The sequence below is a fragment of the Furipterus horrens genome, unplaced genomic scaffold, assembly GCF_987537825.1.
Source record: "Furipterus horrens unplaced genomic scaffold, mFurHor1.1.pri manual_scaffold_10, whole genome shotgun sequence".
In the NCBI taxonomy this organism is placed as follows: Eukaryota; Metazoa; Chordata; class Mammalia; order Chiroptera; family Furipteridae; genus Furipterus; species Furipterus horrens.
In genome coordinates this window covers 49,336,049-49,358,085 of record NW_028327180.1, presented here as the reverse complement: position 1 = coordinate 49,358,085, position 22,037 = coordinate 49,336,049, and the positions used below count along the sequence as shown (strand labels likewise).

Below are 22,037 nucleotides of genomic sequence, written 5' to 3'. Positions count from 1 at the left end.
TCTCGCACCCTGTAAAACCCAGCTCAAGTGCTGTGTCCTCCAGGAAGCTTCTCTGGCCATACCTCATTCCTTGCTGACATCTCAGGCAATACTTTCTTCTGTCATTGGCTTTGGAACGTTTTCCCTGTTGTAGTCTATACTATACTATTTTCTGAACACGGGACATGTTTCCCAAATTAGATTATAAGTTTTTCAGTGGCTAAACATGTCAGGAATTCCCTTTTTCTCCATAGAATTTTGTACAACCTTGGCCACAGTAATTATATACAACAATTATAAAAAAATACTATAAACAAAACAACCCATTGAAATGATATCATATTTTTTATTCTACATTATGTATTTGGCCTCCATTTTAAGTGATTTATTGATTTTTAGAGACCTCTTTTTAAAATTTAATCTAATTATTGAAGTAACACATACTAGCAGATACATTGTACATAATACATGCAAAATAATGCAAACACCAGAGGTTGGTCCAACCAAACGTTCCTGGACACTTCTCCCTGTAATTATGAGGCTAGGAAAGCTAAGATACTCGACTTCCCAGTATTCTTAGAGTTGAGGAGGTGCAGAGGACACACATTCAAATTGTGGCCAATAAGACTGAAGTGGTGGTCTGTTGTGTTGCCACTTTTCCTTTATTCTTTCTTTCTGACTGGAATGCAGGTGTGACTGCTAGAACTTCAGGGGCCATATTGTCGCTGAGGTGACAAATGTGAGGAAAAAGACATAAGATTCTCAAAGATAGTCTTCTACAACATTGTCAAGATGCTGAGCCAAGACTAGAAACCATCCATCTTGAGATTTCTAGTCAATGGAGAGGAAATGTATTTAATTAAGCCACTGAAGTCGGGTTTTTGTAATTTATAGACAACCAAGTGCTTTCCTACCTCATATGCATGTACATTGTCAAAAACAGAGAAAAGCAGAAAGATGAAAAATCAGCTGTCACCTGACCATTATCTTGTTTGTTGCACATGACTCAATTTTTAAAAATATGAATAAAATACATTATTCAATACAAATGAGACCTTTTAATTATAGGGTTTTCTATGATTATTAAACTGCATATTATGAACATTTTAAAAGTTTGTCATCAAGAAGTAATTTATAACATTATTTTAGGTAATGCATATAATAATTTATTTTATTAACTTCTTTCCACTTGGTTAGATATCAGGTTCTATCTAATGCATCACTTTTTATAATGATTGTTACCAAATACCCTTGTTTATGCATACCTTCATAATAATTTTGTTAAGTTTTTTTAGAAATAAAATTTGTAAAAGTTTGTATATCTTCAATGCTAACTTTTCTTCTATAAATTTTATATTTTTTCCAATAGCACAAATTATAAAAAAAAACTTTAACAAAATATTTATAAAAGTTCAAGAATAATTAAATGAAAACACATGCCTAAAACAACACCAAGCTAAATAACCAAGCTTTACAAGTATGTCAGAATTAGAAGTTTTTGTGTGGGGATTCAGAAATTTATCCCATCATCGCTGCCACCACCACAGCCTCCATCTTCATCTATAAGTCCAAGCAATTGAATTCCAGAAACAAAAAACAGTCAAAAATAAAGATAAAATATACTCCCTAAGGAGTTCTGCATGGGAGGGTAGAAGGGTCAATATCTGAAGCACATTTCTCCAAAAGGCATGGTCAGGTTGAGGGAGATGGTGGAGGGAGCAATATTGTGGACACAGGAAACATGAGAGTAGGAATATTTCCTAGAGTAGATAGATGAGTTAAAGGCTTCGAGGAATTGCTGAGCACTAGAGAATAGGTGAGAAGAGGAGATGTTAATAGGAGATTCTATAAATTATACTTATATCACCATGAACTACTATGGGAGATACCAGTAAAGGTTTGTTATCTGCTTAGATTGTCATTCTTTAAATGTGAAAGGCCTATGGTTCCTATATGAGTTAAGATTTTTACAAGGGTTACTCAATGTCTAGTTTACTCATCTTTAACTTGTTGCCCACTATTGCCATCCCTTCTTTCTGCTCTCAACCTGCTTCCTTGTGATGGCAGAGACCATCTTGAGACTTGCTCTGCAAAGACACCCAGCCCCTTCAATGTCTTCATGTCCTCAGCCCACACATCCCACAAGAAAATGCATTGGTTTTGTCAGCATCTGTAATGAGATCCTTTCTTTCAGTCCTGATAGTGTTAATTAATAACTTCTCTTTTCATTCATGGAGACCAGCCTAACTAGGAGTTTACAAATTTTATTTACCTTTTTAAGGAATAAACTTTTGTTCTGTTTTGTTGTCTTTTCATTTTCTCTATTTTTGCCAATTGTCTATTTTATGGATTTCTGCTCTTTATTTTTCCCTTCTAGGTACTTTGAGTTTGATTCACTCAATTTTTTCTAGCTTCTTAAAGTGGAAGTATAGCTCACTTGACTGAGGTGATAATTTTCAAAGTTGTTATGTGGGTGGATGGTCTACTGTTTATGACATCTGAGGTGGCAAGAGATAAGGGACAAATTGATAGTGGGGCATAAGGGAGCTCATCTCAGCTCTTGGTAATCCACTTAATATTTATTTGGCATGTACTCTACACCACATCTGAGCACCTGACAATACAAAATTCTTAATATCCAGCACTGCCAGGTACTGTAGAAAACAAAGGAATTTAAGGAGTAGTCCCTGCAGTCAGGAAAGTTACGATCTGATTAGGAAACCAAGATCAACACACAGACGATATTAATAACCATGCAAGCTTAGTTACTAAAGGTGTAGATGTGTCTTTTCTGATCTAAGTGCTAACATATGTGTTATTTCATTATAAAATGTTACATGGACATGGATCAATAAAGTCATTTATTACATGAGATTATTTGTTACAGAAAATTGGCAGTAACCAGATCAACAAAACCCTGCATTTCTGAACCATATGCCAAAATTTAGAAAATGTGTTCTTTAAGGCTTACCTCACAAGGTGATTTAATCTCTGCCCTTTTATGTCTGTCCCACCCCCGGTGCGGAATGAACAACCATGAGGTGGGTTTAAGGTTTGAACTGCTCACCACCCTCTCCCCACCAAGGAGAGACCAGCGAACATCCATATCTTTGCATACAGCCCTTGAAGGGAAAATGAGGCACAGACAGGGGAGGAGATATCCTGGTGTGTTGAAAAGAGTCATGAGCTGGAAACCAGGAAACTTTGGTCCTGGTCTTAGCACTCACCCTAACTGGTCGCTGTGCTTTGAGCAAATCGCTTTAGTTCTTGGCTCCCTACTTCTGTGGCATCTATAAATCAAGAAGGGTAGGAAAAGATTTAAATTCAACAACATTTTAAAATGTCTTTAAATGACTCCATTAAATACCCGTGCACAAAATTTGAAAACTTAACTTTGAATTATGGGCCCCTATCCTGTCTAATAACAGATAATTTGTGGTGAAACATTTCGCCTTCTCCAAATCTGGCCATGTCTCTAACTAGACAGACCATGGGCCTCCCCTCTCCAATGCACTGACATTCTTTGAAAGCATGCTGAAGGAGATCACTTAGAGAACTTAATCATGACTCTGACTTCCTTTTAACTCATTAAAAGCCATCCCTCCTAAAGGCATTATGAGGGTTTAGTGTGATTCTGTACACAAAAGCTCACAAACTGGTCTGGCCCCTAAAGTGTTTCTCCTAGAAGTTTATTGTTGAGAGCTGTGGCTTAGACAGAGCACTCCCCAGAGACAAGGCCCCCTGTTTAGAAACCCCTCTCCTTTTCTGCCTCTGTTTACACTCTCAGTTCCGGTGCCTGGGTAGATGACAAAGCAGGGTCAGCTCTGACTCACCCAGCACTGTGAACATCTTGACCCTGGTGGGCTATGGGGCCTGAGATGTTTACTTCATTTCCCTTTCATTCCATACGCAGCTGGGCTCCCAGGGAAGGAAAGGCGCCCATGTGACTCATCAGCCCAGGAATATTTTCTGAGAGCTACCAAGTACTGTGCTACATTGGGAGGGAACAAGAAGCATCACAAGTCCAGGGCTTCGTTGCTGCACGGGGACTCTGCGAGGACCTGTTCTGACTGCCTGAGACAAGGCCACCAGCCCTGAGGAAGGACACTTAGGCCCTTGGAGTGTGTGGGCTGGGGAGGGGCCGGTGTGGGAAGTGTCTGGAAAGTGCTCTTCACCAAGGGGCCTCTGTGCAGAAATGCATTTAAACGTGTGCCCAGGGACGGCTGACTTTTCTCCAAATTTGAGTGACCAGGAGGTCACAAATGAGTGTCTTGCGGCAGGGCAGCAGAAATACATGTGGAGGCAGCCATGTAGCCCTTTTCCTCCTCCAGCCCCGACCCCAGGAACAAACCTAGAAGCCCCAAACTTGAGAGGACTAGAGTCAAGTCATAGTGTTAAACATTCTGGGGACTGGGCTGCTAACTCACCTCTGTCAATGCTTTTGGGGGAGCTGATTCACAAAGAAAACTAAGGGTAAGGAGCAAGGCTGGGCGGCTTTACCTGCTAGGGCGCCTCCACACCGCATGGTCTCAGTGAGCTCTTGGCCCAGCTCAAGGCAGAAAGAGTAACAGCTGCTACCAATTTCAGATCACTTTCCAGGGCCAGACACTGGGCAAAATGCCTTGGTTGCCTGATCTCATTTAATGTCCACACCACCACCGCTCACCTTCTACCAAACTCTACCGAACCATGAAGAATACAGAGGCTCAGAGGGGTCAGTAACCTCCGAGTTTACACAGGCAGCAAGAGAAGGGAAGTTCCTCAGAGGAATCTGCTTAGAGTTTGATCAAGAAGAGAATCTTCGTTAGGGGTATGGGACACTATGACATCTGTACTTGATAAGCTATGCATTCTACTAACTGACGAGGCTCTATAAAAGTGAGGCAGTTAAGACTTCGCATTGGATTAATAAAACTGAGTCCAGGGTGCAGCTGCTGAAGGAACCCCAGCCCAGCCCAACCATCTTGAAGTTCTCTGGCTAAGTCTAAACACAGTAAGAAATGGAAGAGGATGAATTTCATACTTTAATTTCCTTAACTTTAACTCATAAAAGCAAGCAAATTTGATTATGGAGATTAGCTTCTTTGAACTTTGACTTGACAAGGAAATTGACTCTTTGAACTCCAGCTTCTCCCTGGGAATTTGATAATGAGGGACACTTATATTCAAATCTTGGGCATTCCTAAATTGTTGACATTTTATTATGGAATCATCTTTATATATTTATAATTGGAAGATCTCAGTGAGTCACTTAATTTCATTGAAGAACCTGATATTCTGTCTTGGGAAATGTGGTTAGACATAATTTGGAATGGGAACGGGAGTCAGTTTTCAATTATGGGTACAGAGAAGTTGTATTTAATTAGTGGACTGTTCTGACTTGTCTCAGAGCCTTCTGGGATAAACTCTAAACTGCCCTGCAGAGGTCCCAGGAAGCTACTCAAGGAGCCATAGTTGGTCCTGTGGAGGGGGCACTGAGGGGGAAGCACAACTATTCTTATTTACTGCTGATCCCCAGCCTTGGGAGGGTGTGGGGGAGAGCCGTTCCCTTGTTTGACTCTTGGCTTAAAGGCCAGAACCTATGGGTTAAGCATCCATGGCTGTTAGGGAGAAACACCTTGTCCCCATTCTGTTTTTTGTTTTGTTTTGTTTTAATTCTCACCCAAGGACATGTCCATTGGTTTGAGAGAGAGAAAGACAGAGACAGAGAGAAACATCAATGCGAGAGAGAAATCAGTTACCTCCCATACTTTCCCCAACCAGGAATCAAACTCTCAACCCAGGCATGTGCCCCAACTGGTCATTGAACCCATGACATTTTGGTGTATGAAACAATGCTCAATCAACTGAGCCACCGGGCCAGGGTTGTCCCCATTCTTGACATGAAGTGTGGCATTCCTGACATTTTCCCTACTCCCCAAAGGAGCATTCTTGGTATATTAAGAAGCACATTTGCCCACTGACTCCATCCACATTCTCCAATCTGGTCTTTGTTAGTAATAAAGGTGTCATGATGATTTTTCAACCCCACCACTTTTTCTTTGTCTTATTGACAATTGGTTGAGAATGCAAAGTAGGAAAGAATGATGCTATTTAAACGCCCAAAAGAACATCATCTTCAAGTTTCATAGTAGTTCACAAGGCTTATTTCACATATGTATATACCTGTGTGTAATATATAAAACATAATTTTGTAAATATTATAACTAAAAATATAAGTATATTTTGTTTTATAATATTTTCCATATATTATAAAAATAATTTCATAAAATATGAAAATATATATTGGTGTATTGTGAAATATATAAAAATATAAGGTGTATAGTAAATATATATACATGCATACAATATATACATACACACAGTTTTGTTATTTACAATTATAAATGTCTAGAATATACATCTATTTTGACCTTTATCTTGGATAGTAATATTTGCAAAAATGTCCCTGGTCCTCAGACTTAAAACAGTGATTCTCAAACTTAAGTGTGCATTAAAACCACCTGTTAAAACACAGATTTGTGGCCTCCACCCCCAGGGTTTCTGGTTCAGTAGGAAGAGGTGCCTGAGAAATAGCATTTCTCACACTTTGAAAATGACAAGGCGAACAATAACAGTATATTGATGCCACAGACACAACTATCTGTTGATAATAATTTAATATCATACTTAAAGGACCTCTCTTGCCTTATCGATCTTAATATATGTTGTAATGTCTGCAGGCACATAAGCTCAGAATTTATGAAGGCCAGCACTAGTTGATCACCTTCACTCTTGGCTCGCTAACAACTGGAAGAGTAATTGTATCCCATATTTGAAGTAGCCAATAGCCAGTAGCCAATGACCACTTGGCCGAACGCCATTTTAAATGGCAGCCTTCAAGTTCTGCAGAAACTGTGACACTCTCCCAAAAGTTTAAAAGTGTTGGAATGGCTGACCAGAGGGACCTCAGCTGCATATGTCTCCACCCCTCAGGGAACCAGTCTTAAGTCTCCTTTCCCAGCTGTTTTCAAAGACTGGATGTAGTGATGAGAAGAAAAACTGAATAACTGCCCATTCCAATGGAAGTTTGGACAGTATCTTCGTTGATGCATAAGACATTCCTCTTATTACAGGCATCGTTTAGATTAAAAGTGATAAATTTCCTCTGGTTCAAGTGACAAGTGGTTGGGATCATGACCCTTGCTTTCAGCATGTACACAAAGAGGAAAAGTGAAACTGCTCATTTTGTAAGGGCAGCACCAGGGCTGAAACTGACACACAAATGAATAAAACCTGGAAATTTTTTAAAAAACACAAATATTAAGAGAATGGAACCCCTGCATAGGAAAGGAGCTTATGGTGAAGCCCTCAGACGCTTAGAGTTTAAGAGTCTGTGCTCTGGGTCCCTCTGCTGAGACATTCCTTGTATGTAGTTCAGTGTGCTTGTAGCCACTTGATGCCCCACAGTCCTGCCCATATCTGATGAGATCCAAACAGCCAGGGCCATAAGGGTTTTTGATTCCTGAGAAATTTGACTGACTTGATCAGAGCTTCTGGGGGTCAAAAGCAGCTGGCAGAAGAGTATAGAAATGGAAAGACATAGAGAAAAGACAACAGGAAGAAACCAAGAATAAGAAGAAAGCAGAGGCAGGAGTAGAAGGGAAAAGAGTAGACAGGGAGCAGGAAGGAGAGGTAGAGGAGCAAGAAGGCTTGGTGGTGCATGGGTCCCCAGGGTGGGGCTCCTTTTGTAACTGCTGTGGTCACCTCTTCCACGTCCTCTGACAGCAGACTAGAGGTCTTCAGCAGCTTCTCTTGTCCTTACAATAAACTCTCGTAACCAAGATGGCCTGAGCAGGTTTCCAGTTCTTGCAAACATCTTTGCAATAGAAACAGAGACAAGAAGAGATTGTTACAGACCAGAATCTTGGGCCCAAACCAAATAGATGAAATGTAATATGAGTAAATTGTAAGCTGCTTCATTTCAATAAAAAAATAAAAAATTAATTGGGTCTGGCTAGACAGTAGGTTGTATAGATTTGAGGGGACCTTAATCTATTAAAATCCAGCAATACAGTATATCTGGTTAAAAAAATAAAAATAAAAACCTCAATTTTAGCTTGTCTTAACAAAATTTTAGTGTGGAGAGCCAGAAAGAGGGGAGAAGAGAGTGTCCCTAGCTAGACTGTGTGTGGGCACAGAGCAACAAGAGTGGTTAATGGCAGCATAGATTAGGTGGCCTGGTACCTCCTCTACACCTTGCCTCCCATAGCATTGCATTCACCACACCTTATTGTATTTGCTCAGTGACCGTGCTCCATGCCAGACTGTAAGCTTCATGGAGACAAGGACATATCTGTCTGTTCACTGCCCTGTTCCTAGTACCTAGCACAGTGAGGAGTAGGGTTGGTTCTCTTGAAATATTTCTTGAATGAATAAGAAAACCATATTGAATGAGTAATAGCGGAGTAACATGGCAATGTTAAATTTAGAAAGAAAGAAACTAAAGTGGACTGGACTGTGGTTTCCAAGTATGTACAAGCTTTTTGGGGGAAAGAAGACATAAGCTTGTTTGAGTTGCTCACGTGAGCAGAATGAGCATGGTGTGGTTGGCCCGCAGGGCCCCGAGCCCCGAGCTCACAGCCAATGCACAGCAGTGGCAGCACTTAGACCTGAGCCATCATCTCATCATTTCTAAGTTCTGTTCAGGATTCAACATCTAATGACCTAGCAAATGATGGGCAGACATTAGGAGGAGAGAGGTTTTTTTTTTATTTCACCAAATGCCCCAACATTTACAGATGTCAAACATGGAGTGGTTTGTCTCATAAAATAGTGAGCTCTCTGTGAGTATACATCTCCAAGCAGAGTTGGATAACCACTTGCTGTGCGTGTTGTAGTGAGGATTCTAGTGTTGGGTGAGGCTGGACAGATTGACATTTAGCCCCGTCAACTCTATGGCATTTGGAATTCTATGGAAATTCTAATTGCAGCCGAATGTTTCCGCTTGTACAACAAAAATGGGAACCAAAGAAGGAAGTGGCTTCTGCCTTATTCAGTGGCTTGTTAAGTATGTGACAATGTTACTGAGCCTCAGTTTTCTCAGCTGCCAAGTGGGATAATGATACCAGCCCTTTCTCCATGAAAAGGTTGCCAAAGATCAAATGAGGCAATGTTTGGGTTTCAAAGGATAAAGTGCTCAACAAATAGATCAAGTCTCTGCTCTGGAGGGGGAAACGGAAACCCTGAAGGACCACGTCTTCTTGATATCCAGGCCAAGAGTCTGTCGGCCTAAAACAAGAATGTTTTTCCTCAGTTCCCTCTGGACCTCTTAGTGATAGTTTGCATCTCTCTCTCTCTTTCCCTGCCTGGTGATAATAGGGCTGTTAACTTGTGTTTTTTAGTCGCGGTGATGATTCCACTTAGTACATAAATGTCAAGTTCTACCTGACGAGAAGTTAATGTATAATGTCTTCCCTTTCCTCATGAGTACAATCCTGTTAAATTATCCCTCTATGCTCACACTGATTTTCTTTTCTTTTTTTTTTTTTTTTAGCTTCAAGCCCTAAAATAGCATATTCTGCCCAACTGCTTTCCTGCTCTCAAGGCAATGAGAATAGTGCCTGGCACTGTGGGAGTTTAATGCAAATCAGAATGAGGCTGACTGTGCTTCCAGACTGCAAGCACCCCATCAAATGGGCGTTTATCAAGGACAGCGTGACAGAGCCAGGGGTCTGAATTACCTTACATCCAACAGCCTTGCATTCCCAGCCCCCCGGCACCCTCATGCCAGCCAAACAGAACCACGAGGTGGGTTTTCTTATCCCCATTTTACTGAGGGGAATAACTAAGATACAAAACAATTAAGTGCCTTTACAAAGGTCACTCAGTCCCACCAGTGCTGGACCTAAGCTCACAAATTTGGCTTCCTACTGGCGTGCTACTCTCGCTGCTAAACCTTCAGGTATTGTCAAATGACTGCCTTCTCCGTGGGCTGATTCTACTCCAATCCACTCCGGACCACGGCATGCAGGTCCTTCCCCCACTGGCCGGTCTCGCTGGGAAAGGCTCTGACCTTCATCAGGGCTCCTTCTCAGACTATCTAGAAAAGGTCCAGGCAAAGGAAGATCCTCAGAACAAGAAGAGGTAACTAGGAAAGCAAGCTTGTCTCTGCTGAGAAGTTCCACTGTTTGCCCCTTGAAGCTTATCACAATAATAGGGAACAAGTATAAACTGGGACCTTAATGTCTGCCTCAGTGAAAGGGGTGCATCTGCCACATGTAAACATTGACTTGCAATTTAAAGGCACTTTCAGCCCTGGCCGGTGTGGCTCAATGGATTGAGCACTAGCCTGTGAACCAGAGGGTCACCGGCTCTATTCACAGTCAGGGCACATGCCTGGGTTGTGGGCCAGGTCCCTGGCTGAGGGTGTGTGAGAGACAACCACACATTCATGTTTCCTCTCTTTCTCCCTCCCTTCCCCTCCTTCTAAAATTAAAATAAAATATTTTTTAAAAATGAAGGAACTTTCACACTGTTACCTGATTTAGTCACAAATTTGGTGACAACCCATTGAGATATGTATGACGGTGAGGGGGATGGCTCTCTCCACTTATAGAAAATCAGCTGAGGTTAAATGACATTCATGGTCATGTAACTAGTAAATGTCAGGGCTAGCCATGAACTCTGATCTTTGGACAATACTAGAAGGTGTTGTCCTGCCCTAGATGAATCTCAAGCATTGACTCTCATTGACAGTGATAGATTTAGGAAGTTTCCTTCTGGTCTCCCCGAAACAATACCATAGACGTAAACGCTGTGCACAAGTCCCTCTCTGCAAAAGGCTGGCCCTGCATTGTTATCAGCAGCAGATTCACTCCCATGTTTCCCCTTGAGGGGATGGAGGCTCTGTTTCCTAGATGGGGCTCTTCAAGGAGATCCCCACAGAGAGAAGCTGAGAGTGTTTGCTTACTGCTTTCAAACCAGCTAGAGATGTCCCCTGCCCAGAGGGAGAGGGACTTTCCCAGAAAACACTCTTGCACAAGACCCCCCTCCTTTTTGTCCCTCCCTCCCCAACATGCACTTCAGTGAAGTCACCTGTCACCAGCACTGCATCCCAACCAGCCAACCTGCCAGCCCACACCTCTGCTTTCAGAGCCAGTGGCCTCTCCCTCAACACAGGTCAGGGCCAGCTGGAGAAATGCAGGTCTGTGGGGAGGGGGAGAGTCCGAAGCACTTCAGGACGCTGTGGGAGCCAGCAGAGGTGGCCCCAGAAAGGGCCCTCCCCCACTCCTAGCGCTGGGCTCAGCCCAGGGAACCTCACGGAGACAAGTTGAAACAGGACTCCCCACCTCCCCTCTCAGCTGCCAGGCTTTAAATAGGATTAATGAGAGAGAACATTCTAAACACTGCTCTGGGAGGTTCCAGCACAGGCAGCCTGCGACTTCCTCTCAAGCTGCCATTCTGGACTGGCTCCCCGGCTGCCTCCCCTTGACTTAAAGCTCACTCTTCTGCACCCGGCACTCCAGCTCTGCTCAGAACTCAGCCTTGGGGCCTCAAGAACAAGATGCAGTCCCATGGACTCCCACAACTACCTCCTCTGCCCACTGCTAGTGCCAGAAAGTTCATGCCTCATTCATTTAGCTTATCTTCTTTGATAAAATTCAAAAATTCAAAGACCTTAGGGACGGGGTGGGAGGTGGAGCTGGGAAGGAAAAGCACTGAGCTGTGTGTGTCATATACACCTTGGTGTGCAGGGCTCTATTTTATAGCAATCGTAGTATCCCCAAGAATTGTACGAAGTGCCATTTCATCTGTTCTATATGCTTTCTTGTGTCCCTGCCTGTGGAATTATATTACATTGTCAAAATCACTCAAAAGGTGCCAAAAACTGAGGAGATGAGGGCAAGAGACTTGTCCAAGTTCACACAGCCACTAAGTACAGAGTCAAAGTCAAACCCAGGTCTCACCTCCAGTCTACAGACTCAAATGCTCTTCATTTCCCATTACACTTTGCTGAGTTGGCTTCAGGCCAGATCACGAGGCTGTTTCCAATCAGAGGATTTAGGGTAGAAAAGGCCCTGGGTCTGCATGAGAACAGGCAGGTGACAAGGAACAAATGCAGGAGGTTCCTGCCTGAGGAGTATTGTGCATGAGTATGAAGCCATCCACCCCTCACAGCAACACTGGGCAGTGGGCACTGGGACTAGGAAACCTCAAGCTAACTGATGCTGTTCCACATTTTGCCTTGATTTTACTCAAGGCAAAAGGGAAAATTCCTCCAAGTTTACCAAGAGCCTCTTCTGGATGGCATGCTCATCCCACTGCTGCAACAGTCCTCTGTGCTGTTCCCAGCAACCTTTGCACTAAAAGGAGTCAGAAGCTTTTAGTGCCAGCTGAAAATAGTCAAAAGATGCTAGAAGTGACCTTGGAGACAACCTTGTACAACCACTGGCACTTCCACGCCTCTGGCCTCTCCCCCTCCTCTATTTTTTGCCGGTGATAAGACTGAGGCCTTCCATGGAGACTACATTCAGTCTGGAAATAAAGCAAAGTATGTGGTCAACACTTAGAGAATTTGATACACAGAGTAAAGGGAGTGAGGTTAATCCCAGAAGACACGTGGGAAGAACAGCAGTACTAGCTGAGAAGTCACTTCAATTAGAAAGCCAGGCCAGGCTGACAGGAGCCCAAGCCCAGGGCAATCCTTCATCCCAGACAACCAGTCTCTGATCCCACCAACTCTTAAAGGACAGCGTGGGCTTCTCTGTCTAGGACTTCCTGACAAATGACTGAGTTGATGTGCAAATTAAATTCCCACACACAGGGTCTCAAAAGCCTCTGCTATTTGTTTCTGCCCCTGGGGGGAGGAAATGAGGAGCCAACATTCCCCACAGGGGAACTGAGTGATTTCCCCGCATCCTGGTCTCACGGGGTCTCACGGGTTGTATTTCCTTAAGTGAGTTTAGGGCTACAAGTAAATGTGAGCCTGCCAGGAACCATGTGCCCAAGGCCTCACTCAGAACTGACAAAGGTTATGCCAGCTTCTTTGTCTGCAGGTCATTTCTCAGCCCTGGGGAGAAATTAGCCCAAAGTCAATTAGCCCATCAGTCACCCCCTACACACACACACACCCCATGTGCACAGCAGCAGGCTGAGTGTTATTAGGGATATAAAAAAATAGGAGGTGGCCCCTGCCCTCATTCATTCATTAAATATTGTTGAGTGTCTGTCATATGCCAGTCATTGAACCGAACACTTAAAAATCTAGTAGGAAAATGAGATCCATTCACCTGCAATGACAGAACCCAGGTTCCAAAGTGGACAGTGAAGGAAGGGATAGCAGGATGTGGATAGGCTCTTTGATGGGATTTCAGTGGGGTCAGGGTGGGGGATCCAGCAGGGCTGGGTCAGGGCTTGGGGAACTGAGGAGACCTACACGTCAGGGAACAGGGAGAAAAAGGGATGATTAGGTAAGGATGGGGGCGCATTGGAGAGGTGTTTGAGAGTTAAGCAAAGAAGTTTAAACTTGATGATAGAGGGGAAATCTATTTTATCTCTTGTACTTACAGTGGTTCTGGAAGGCTCCAGCTCAGTCTTGGGTCTCTAGATTTGGGCAGAGCTGAGATGAGTCAACTCTAAAGGGAGGCAACTGGAACAGCAGGGAGAGCAAAGGCTGTGAGTGGACTGGACCCCAGTCCTTCTTCCTGCATTTACCAGTGACGGAATTTGGAGCATGTTATTTAACCACTCTGAGCTGCAATTTTTTCATTTGGAAACTAGAGATAGAATGATTTGTATAGTTATTAAGTAAGATACTATAGATTAAAATGTAGTACATAATAGGCAGCAATGACTGTTTTTCTCCATGGCTTTCCCACGTCTCCTTGAAGACACAGATGAAATGTGCAGGTATGCCCCTATATCTGTGCCACCTGAACCAACTGGTCAATGCCAACCATGGCAATTGCCTTGAGTTTGCCAGTAATTGTCAGATGGTGCTGCCAGGCCTATCCAGAGTCAGCTGGGAGCCTTCCAGGAAAGAATTCCTTGATCCTAGGAAGGAGATGCAGGAACAAAGGTCTTGTATTGCTCAGTGCATTGCTGGTTCTGGGTGTAACAACTGGGCTGATAGATCCAACCTACAGCCATGAAATGATCACCCTAGGTGCAGAGCCTGTACTCTGGGGACATCAGAACAAGAGATGGAAAGACCTGATCTCTGATGACATGATACAGCCAAGGTATGAAGCAACCTGGGAGTTGATCTCTTAATTTATTAATTCATGAGATTTTTTAAATATTGTTTAAGCCTGTTTGATTAGGCTTTTTTGTTGTTGTTGTTTTAGTTGTAAACAGAAACATCTTTCTGATTCATAGCTTTAGACAAACTAGCCCAAACCATGAAAGAGACAGATTCCAGAACAGGTGATGGGAAGGACCTTTCAGAGCTAGGATAATGAATTATAAATAATCTATTGCATCCTTTTGAAAATAGTAGTTGGGGTTGAGAGAAGTCAAATTAGAATACTTCCTTCTCATTTCTCTGCCATCTAGTTCAACCCCTCATTGACGTTGCAGGTTTCACTAAACAATGATCACATGAGCCTTGTCAACTGGTAGCTAAACAAAGTACGTTTGCACAAGAAGCTAGTTAGTGCTGCTAGCATCCTGGTTTTGCACTAGCCAAGGTATCTGGTTCACTGTTCTCTGTTCAAGGAAAGGCTGCCCGCCTGCAGTCTACGCTGCTCAAACCAAACCACAGAGGCACTGCGTCAGGCACACGGTTTCTGAGGTAGGTCTAGGACACATGCCTTAGAACCCTGGGGTCCCGGCTCCAGTAAAACTGGGCCCATTTCTCCTCCCTCGTGGACTGTTTTCCTTTCAATGAAAGAGTCAAGTGGACATATGTATTTCCTAAGGTAACTTGAGCATGTTCGTTGGGATGAGTTGTCCTTGGAGAGGTGAGGTCAGCACGTTTCCCCCAGGGCACCTAAGAGTTTGCTCTCTGTACAAATTCTCTGGTCGCCTGAACCTGAGTACAGGTTAAGTATTCAACATAAAGTTATAGATAATCATGGTACTAATGAGGAGGAGGATAATAACAATGGTAAACAATTCCCTGAAGTCAGGGAGTACCTTCTAGGAAAGGAGAAATACTACTTGCATTTTATCTCATTTCACACCCAGAGAAGTCGAGGAAGAGAAGTTCCTCCCAATAAAGAGAGTTTACTGGTAAATTCCAGTTATAGGAGCTACACATCAGGGCAGTTCCCGGAGAACTGTTTTGTACCCTGGAAGGAAACAGGACCCTGATGGGAATCCTTGAAGGTCAGAAGGCATTGCCTTGACCCACAGGAGAAGCAGCCTGTCTGTACTTTCTCAGGATAGCTGGGAGATACATGGAGCAGTGGCAGCCTGTTGATCCCTGAATGCTTTTCTCAATGATCTAGCATTATAACATTTTCTCATCTACTTTCAGAGAGAATTCAACCTCAGTTAAATACAGTCACCCTTTCTGATCTCCCAACACAAGGCCCTGGAACTTTGGACTTAAAATAAATTAAACAATTATTTAATATTTTTTACTTTTCTTACCACCTTCAACTTTATTAATTCTTTTCATCTTTATGTCATTGCTACAAGACAGGGCAAATGTTGTTGGGTCCATTATACCAATGAACAAAACTGAGTCTCGAAAAGGTTGTGACGAGAGCACACGTTTGAAGACGGGGAGTAGATGTGGGTCTCCTGTGTGTGAGTCTGTTCCTCCCTGAAACATCATCCTGCCCTCTCCATAGAGTTCATTCAAGTATTTTTTGAGTGTTTGCCAAGTACCAACAATGTGCTGGGGATTTAATGCTGAATAAGAAACAAGTGGTCTTGAATGAGAAAATTATAGAAGAGTTGAAGGTGAGCCAGAAGACAGACAGTTATTTAAATTGTGATAGGTGAAAGTCCATCGGAAAGGCAGAGGTGTTTCTAGTCCAGACAAGCTTCTGGGTTCGCTGGTCCATAGACCTAGTCATATACAGTTACTCTTAGGTTCTAGGGATGAAGAGCAGAATAATAAGCCGGAAAAGTAAACTATGTGAATCTCAGGTGATGAGTGGATGAGGATGGCAGAAAACTTTTTATAAAAACATGTTTTATAAGCCAGCTTTCTAGACTCAGCTCAGACAAGGGAGAGCCTGAGGGATGCAGATGTCCAAACAGGGTACCCAGGGCCCAGGAACAGCAGCACTCCTTCACTAGACCAAGGAAGAGGAGCCACACTGAAAGTCTCACCATGGGTTTTAGGGGTAGACACACCCAGCCATTGCAGTACCATATCCAACAGCTGAATCAGGGAGCTAATTATGGCTCTGTACTTCTGCAGACCATATTCCTGAGGCTTTTATGAACACACATACACATGCTGTACTGTCACAGGTCTCCTCCCCCCATTTTACTTCCTTCCACCTCCATTGTCAATGCACCCTTTATCTCTGAAGCATCCCTTTTCCACGGGGCGTTTGTGTTGTTCCGTACTAGATCCTGGCTCCACCTCCCTCACACACCAACACAGTGCCCACACTCTTTGCCTAACTCAGTCATTATAAGAAGGCTGCATGTTTCTACCTGGAATGCCTCTGACAGAGAACCACAATATGCCAGTGCTGGAGGAGGGTCCTTAGAGGCTCATTCAAACAACACACTCTGCAGATGAGGAAACCTAGGCCAAGCCAGAGACATGGCTTAAGTAGTCATTGGTAGGGTCAGAAACAGGAACGGCAGCCCTCCAGCAGCATTTGTTCTTTCCATGGAATTCCACATCTGAAGACACAAAAATGAGTTTGAAGTCTGGACCCCCCCCTAATCCTTTATTGTACCATTCAAGAGCTTGCCCTTTATTTAAGGGTCTGGGATATTTGATCCATATTAACCCACTTAGCAAATATTCCTGAGAAACTCACAGCTCTAAGGCACCACATTTGTTTCTGGAGATAGGAATGGAATCTAGTCCCTGACCCCAGACTACACTAGGGAGACAGACCTACCGTCACAGTCACAGCCACCATGCAAGCAAGCATACATATGCTGTGTCAATGAATGGGCCACAGGAAGCATGCAGCTTTAGAGAAAGGAGCCATCATTCTGCCTGGCGTCATCAGAGAAGGTGTGGATAAAGATTGCATTTTAGGTGTCAAATTTTGACAGATCGAGAAAGGCTTTTCAAACTAAGGGACACACGTACAAAGGTGGAAAAGAAGAGGTGAAGTTTAGAGCAGCCTTTGGGGTTGATACAGAGTTGTAGTGTTGCTTGTAATAGCTACCATGAATAAGTACTTAACCACATGCCAGGTATTCTTAATCCTCACAACAAACTAGAAACTATGAATTCATTAATTAACAAATATTTATTGAGTTCCTACTAAGTGCCAGGCAAATTCTAGGTGTTAGAGATACATCTGTGAACAAAACAAGACCAAGTCCCTCAGCCACAAACAGAAGAGAAGGGTCGTTGTACTCGAGAGTTTACATTCTGGGAATTGTCACCCTATCTTATAAGGAAAAAACTGAGACAGAAGGAAGTTAAAGCACTGCTGAGGGTCACACAGATGGTAAGTGGCAGAGACTGTCTGTGCTCTCAAAACCCATGTGTGCTGCCTTCCGGGATGCCTGGAATTGAGAGCTGGGAGTCCTCAGTTTCGAGATCTGGCAGTGAGGATCCGCCATAGGGTATTGACAGGGGGCAGCAGAAACAAAAGGGTGCTGCTTCCCTTAGGGCTATCTTCCTCCATTCTACTTATAAGCAGAGCTCAGCCACCTCAATCTCCCCGGCTGCGGCTGCGTTCGATGCTGCCTGGACAGAGCCATGCCTGGGTTTTAGAGGTTTAGCCTCAGCGCATCCTCAAGACCAGAGCATCATGGAACACCTGGCTCCCCGTAAGCTTGGTTTTCCTCCTAGCTCAATTTTTAAACTTTGAAAGTGAGTGTGGTAGAGAAAATGATAGTGTTAGGAAAGTACTGGGTGAGATCAATAGCTATAAAGTTGAAACAGGCCTCAGCCTTTCCCTGGGAGGGAACTGAAAAAGTTTGCCTTTGAAATGTCTTGGCAGTAGGAGTGCCCATGCTCTGCCTTCAGGTCTGTAATCCTGGCAGGGTGAAGCAATGCCCCTCACTAGGCTGCTGGTCAAGTCTTTGAACCTAGAAATCCAGTCTTTTTGCGAGGTTTGGGGTTGGAGTGAGAAAACGTTGCTAATAAAAGGACATTGGTGAATAAAAAGGGGTCATAAAGAAGAGGGCAAATACGGAGAAAAAGAGAAAGAGGAGGAATGGATAAAGGAAACCTAAAGAAGTAAGAACGAAGTGCAAGTAATGAAAGAAAAAAAGGAGGGGTAAGAGTAAGACGGGAACAGTAGAGAAAGGAAAAAGACTGAGCAAGAAGAGCCTCTCGGCGGGCTTTGCTGGAAGTGCGAACCGAGACATGGGGGCCCTGGAACCCTGCGCCCACGGCGTACGCAGGGGAGCGGGAAATTCGGGAGCAGCCCCAGCTGTCAGCCACAAACAAAGGCTGCGGAACAGCGAGGGTAGAGGCTGCTGGCTGCGTCTGGGCCAATGAGCGGCGCCGGCGCTGGCCCCGCTCCGCCCCGCCCTGCCCAGACCAATGAAAGGCCACGCCACGCCCCTCCCGCCGCAGCTCCGCCCCGGTCAGGCCAATGAACGACCCTGGCGCCCGTCCCGCCCAGCCCCTCCCACGGCTCCGCCCCTTCCAGGACCGGCCAATGAGCGGCGTCGGCCCCTCCCCGCCCCGCCCCTCCCTCCTGTGGCCCCACCCGCCTGTCCGCCAGTGGCTCGGGGATCCAGCACAGAGGCTGGCTTGCTAGGAGCGAGCAGATGAGCGGCGGGCAGCGCGCGGGTGGAGCGGCCGAAGTTTCTCTGCCTGCGTTTGTCCGGCGAACCAGAGCCACCCCGCAGCTCTAGGAAAAGACGTACGAGAACGAACTGTAGAACACACTGACAAATAATCCTCAAATCAGCCCGAGGCGCAGGAGGCAGGTAAGGTGCGGTGAACGAAGGGGTCTCGCTCCCTTCCATAGGGTCCGCAGCCGCGGTGGACAACCAGGCTCTGGGGACACCGCGCTCCCCGCGGCGTGCAGCGCGCCTGCGGTTCCGTCGGTCTTTGTCTGTGCCAGGTCTGTCTAGGTGTCTTTGTCTCTGCACGTAACTGTCAGGGTCTCCCCTCTCCCAGGGTGGGTGCTGCTGGCTGGTCCCAGCCCAGAAGGGAGAATGGCACTTATGTCTTTCTGTCTTCGTCTCCGTCTCCTGCAGACGGGGTTTATCTGCTCCCAGCCTCGAATCTGATCTTGACAGACATAAGTGTTGGGTGACACTGGTGTTGGAGATGAGGAAGCCAGAGGTGACCGTGAGGCCGGAGGAGCCCTGGCTCCAGACAGAGGGTGTGGCTGCTGGAACCTGGCCACTGAACTCGGCCATCTGGAACTTTGGTGATAGGCTGTGTCCGCACTGGTGTCAGGGGCACTGATACAGTTAGAGGTTTGGAATATTTCACTGAAGGAGTATGCCACACGGGGTGAGGTAGATAGAGGTGGGTGCTGAACCCCAGAATTTAAGTGGCCCCTGGTGCTGCAACTCACCAGGATCAGTCCTGAGCATGAGATTCAGCCAAAATAGCATAGTCTCACACCTACACACACAGCACATTCACTTCTCTTTTTCACCCACCATGGGCAGCCAGCCCCCCACTCTCCCCACTCCTACACACACACACACCCTTCTACATGCTTAAGGCACCAAAACACCAAGAGCCACCAGGTGATCTTTTTCTTTCCTGCTCCAAGTGGAAAGGATTGAACTGTGGAGCAAGTGAGTGTTCTGCTCACCCACGAATGTGTCAGCCCTGGAAAGTGCCTCAGACTTGTTAGCTTCAGAGCCCTCAATTTCCCAGGAGCAAGGAGTGCTTGCGGATCTGAGCATCTGAAGTTCCTGGGTTCTCTTCCACTCCATCCACACCCTCCTGCTGCCTTCGGCCCCTCTGCTCTGGTCTTGGGTCCTAGCAAACAAGGGAGGAGGCACGGAGTTCCGAAGAGCTGTTGGCAGGAGCTGTGCCAGATAAGGGACTCCTGCTCTGCTGGAAGTGCAGCCTAATTATAATCATGGGAGCAGAAGAGCCCAGCCACAGAGAGATGAGCTGTCTGCTTGGCAGTTCTTGGGAGACCCTTGAGAACAGTCTGTGGGTGGGAGCAAGAGTGTTTGTAACCTGAGCTTCCTCTAAGTTCAAAAGCAATGTGCTGGGGGCATACTGGGGAAAATGCAGGTGCTGGAAGAATATACGTATTTCTGCGCATGTGAAATAGGTGTTAGAGACAACGTTCACAGGGCGAAGGGTGTTTATGCTCCAGGGTGGAGAAGAGCCAAGTCTGTGGGCAGAACCGTACACACTAATCAGGCATGGCGTCGACACCTTGTATTTATCCAGCACCTTTCTTCTGAGGCACTTTCTGCACATTACACACATTATCTCCTTTGTTATCTCCATTGTCCTCACAACATAACTACCGGCTTTGCATGAAGCATGGTTAACTCTCTGTGTTTACCAGGGAAGAAACTGAGGCACCAGAGGGGCCAGGCTTCCCCCAAGGTCCACAGCTAATGCGAGCAAAGTTAGACTCGGCAACTAGGAGTTCGAGTACAAGTTCTCAGCTGGGTAGGTGTGAGTGGGCTACACTCACTCTGAGGTGAGAAGAAACTCAGGTGGAGAAAGAAGGGTGTCTCTTGATGGTGTCCATGAGCAAGCAAGAGGGAGGACAGGATGTTTGAGATGGCTCTTTTTTAACATGTATGGTAGCCTCTGCCTTCTTCACATGGCAAAGCCTGTTTCAGTCCCTCAGCCTGTGCATGTGTGGCTGTGTGTGTGCCTCAGTGGATGTGTAGTGGGGTGGACACCATCGAAGGTGCGCTGCATGTAACGTGTGTTGGGAGAGCCTGTGCACTGTGCGTGTATTGAGGGGAAGATTCGCCAGGCAGTTTTGAGAAGCCATGTGTCTGCCTGCATGGGCAAGAGGTAGATGGGCTCCTGCCATAAAAGATGGCTTTCTAGTCCCCCAAATTTATTTATATGCCTTTACACTTATTCAACATTCATTTAATAAATATTCATTGGGTGCCTACAAAATGCAAGGCTCTGGGCCAGGCAGCAAAGCTTCAAAGACAAGTAAATTAATGATGGGAAACCTGTCATTAAGCAGCTCACAGACAAGCATAATGGGAAATGGTTCACAACATGTAATAACATTCACTGTATGCCCAGCACCTTTTATCCATTATCTCATTTAATTCTCAGTGCAGCCCTGCAGGGCAGGTATGATCAGCGCAGGAGACCTAAATAACATAGCTGGGATGGCAAATAGAGGAAAGAGCAAGGATTTGAACTCTCCTCAGCCCCTGGCTCTCCCACTTTCTCCTGCTGCATTTGTACATAGAAATATGTGTTTCTTCTCTGTGAAATGTCCTTGTCCAGTCCCTCCACCTAGCTAACTCCCACTGGCACTTCCGGTTTTAACCATGAGAATCAACTCCTCCTAGAAATTGTCCCCTCTCCTGTCCTTAAGTCCAGGTCACGGGCCATCCTCTGGGTTCCTGCCATCGTTCCATGTTACCCCACCTTTACCCATGGGCTCCTGAAGAACCAGCAACATTCTTAGAGGCAGAGATTGTGTCATGAATTCCCAGCTCAAAGGACAGCGTCTGGCGACTGTGTAGGCCTTAGTAAGTGATTGTTTAATCAAGTGATGGGAGAGAAAGAACTGTCAGGGACCCTTCATAGGGAGCATGTTTCCTGAGAGTGGATTCGTGCCAGGGGCACCCTGCTGGTCTGGCCTCTGATGTTCCCACCTCTGTTATTGGGCCAGCTCCTTCAGAGACTCTGCCTAGAAAGGGCTTCTGCATCCCAGCTCCTGCCTCCCAACAGTTCAGGAGTCTGAGGAAAACCTAGCCCCCACCCACCCACTCTATCTCCAGCTCAAACACAAGTACAATGATGAAGTGGGAGGTGCTAGGTGTGATCTAGACTGGGG

The 22,037-nt window shown here is 45.2% G+C and overlaps 1 protein-coding gene across 2 annotated transcripts in view; it reads left to right on the top strand.

Moving 5' to 3' along the window:
• The first annotated feature begins 18,823 nt into the window (after window positions 1-18,823).
• LZTS1 (leucine zipper tumor suppressor 1) overlaps window positions 18,824-22,037 on the top strand; it is a 54,474-nt gene continuing 51,260 nt past the window's right edge. Inside the window, exon 1 of one of the 2 annotated variants that reach the window (XM_090290079.1) lies at window positions 18,824-18,932. The gene's annotated coding sequence lies outside the window, so the exon portion shown is untranslated. Of the gene's footprint in view, window positions 19,000-22,037 lie in introns of both variants that reach the window. The other variant, XM_090290080.1, reaches the window with a different exon arrangement.